Below are 2,447 nucleotides of genomic sequence, written 5' to 3'. Positions count from 1 at the left end.
CCTCGGGCGCGGACGGGCCACCAGGAAAACACACGCGGGATCCCACCGCCAACGACACGCGAGGGCGGTCCCACGACGCCTGGGACGCCGGCCGGCCTCAGCCACCCCTCGGCCTCCCGCGGGCCCGGCCCCACCGCCGGGGCCTACGTGAGGCGCCCCCGCCGCCGGGGGCCGCCCCGTCCACCCAGCCACCCGTCTGCCTGTCTGGTCTGCTCCGGGGCCCACGTCCCGAGGGAACGCGCCCGAGAGCGGCGGCGGCCCCCACCCATGCCCGCACGCCACCACCGGCTGCGGCTCGGGACGGGAGCGAGCGGAGAGCCAGCCGCTCGCGGCGGGGCGGAGCCCGGACGGGGCCGGGCCCTCTCCCCGCCCCAGCGCGCGACGGGAGAACCACGCGCACGCTCGCGCACACGCGCGGCCCCGCGCCCGACGACGGCCCGGCCGGGCGTGACCCTCCCCCGACTCGGAGGGGGGAGGCGCCGGCCGCGGTAGGCAAAGAGCAGCTCTGCCCACGCGCCACGGTGGTGGCGTCCGTGGCTACTACGCGCAAAGGAGGGGCGGCGGCTGGGGGGTCCGGTACCCCAAGGCACCCTCTCGGATCGCTAGAGAAGGCTTTCTCACCGAGGGCGTGTCGCCCCCGCCCATCGTCCGCCATCGGTCCCACCAAGGCGCTTACAGACACCATGGCCACGCAACGCAGGAGGGGTCTGCGGTAGAGGTAAGGCCTAGAGCAAGTCGGAGCGTCCGTGGTCAGGGCCGCGAGCCCGCGCTGCCCCGGGCTCGCCATCTCTGGCCACACTGGGCTTAGCTAGGGATCTACAAGGCCCCTGTGCGGCTCCCAAGTCAGTGCCTCCTCTCAGGCCGAGAGACCAAGGGAGGCAGAGACTGGGACGGAGGTGCCGATCAAACAGCACCTCCCAACCAAAGAGCCAGCGCCACGCCGCTGGCTCGGCCCGCCACGGTCACTCCCACACCCGCGGGGAAACCCCAGCAAGGGGAACACGCGGGCACGCGCCCGAGCCTGCCCGCCCCCACACGGCACGCCGTGGGGGGCGACGAGGCACCCGTCCACCCCGAGGGGGACGAGGGGCACGCCTCCCTTACCGACTCGACCCCTCCGCTCCTCAGACACACCAGCACAGTGGTTACCTGAGGAGGCCGACGGGAACAGGGAACGACACCGCCACTCGGCCTCGGGCGCCTGAGGGACGACCTGGAACGCTCCAGGGGCACCGCCAACGGCCTGGGGAACGCGCTCACGCGCCCGGGAAGGCGCGCGGCGCGGCGGCAACACGGCCCGCCCCACCGCGGGGAGGGCCGCCCGCGAGACACAGCCAAGAGGCACAGGCGGAGCATCCGCCGCGTCACGGAGACCCCGACACCGCCCACGCCACGAGGCACGGGGCGGGGGAGCGAGGTCGGGCCGGATTCCGCACCCCTGCCGCCTCCCACACGCCACTCGCAGCGGGGGAGAACGGGCGAGGGGACCCGCGGGCAGAGCGAGAAGAGCGGTCCCGTTCGCCATGAACGTCCGTCCCTCGTCTGGCACGGCTTAGGCCCGGCCCGGGAGAGCACAGCATCACCACATCGGTCGGCAGCATAACGCGAGGGACCCCCGAGCAAGGGAAGGCCGGCGAGGACAGCGAGCGGAGGAGCCTGCTTCAGCCTCACCGACCCCTCTCCTCCTCCAGCAAGCGCGGGCGACCACCCCAGGACGAGAACGCCTGACACGCACTGGCACGGAGCCGGTGGGATGGGGTAAGTCGCGACCGCACCCGGGTGCCGGCGGCAGGGAGTGCACGTGGTAGAGGACCCCGCGCCCCTAACCCCGCCGCCCTCGGGTACCAGAGACCGGAGGTGGCACCACGGTCGTGGGGGCGCCTGGAACGCACAAGAGCCGGCGCGCAGGCCCCAGCGGGCGGCTCAAGCGGCGGGGGTGGAAACGGGCGTCCGGTTCTCGGCCAGAGCCCGGAGCCCTCCCCGCACACGCATCCAGGCACCCGGAAGCTCTCGGGCGACTGTCACCCGAGCAGAGCGTGTCAGCACTTACCTGGCGGCACAAAACCACCCATTCGGGGGCAAGAATCGCCGCGCCCGGAGACGGGGCCCACCCACGGATCACCAGGGGAACCCCTGGATCACGGCCACGGCCACCAGACCCCAAGCACGACCCCATCGCCACCAGGCCCGGAGCTCCCGGGGCCATCTGGTCGACCCCAGAAGCGTGGCGGCAGGGGGAGCCGGGGACAGCCTCCCCGGGCCGCCCGCGCGGGCCGGGACCGGTCGGTCCCTCCCTCTGAGTCGCCGGGTCAGGACTTAGAAAAGAATTCCGCGGAGGCGCCTCCGGCGACCGGGCCCGGGGCGGGACCGTGGCTCCCGTCCCTCAGCCGGGGCTCCACCTACGCCTCGAGCCGGCCCCCTCCCGCCTCCGGACAAAGACGCGACCC

Source organism: Equus asinus, unplaced genomic scaffold, assembly GCF_041296235.1.
Source record: "Equus asinus isolate D_3611 breed Donkey unplaced genomic scaffold, EquAss-T2T_v2 contig_337, whole genome shotgun sequence".
NCBI lineage: Eukaryota > Metazoa > Chordata > Mammalia > Perissodactyla > Equidae > Equus > Equus asinus.
Note: the sequence above shows the minus strand (reverse complement) of the source record.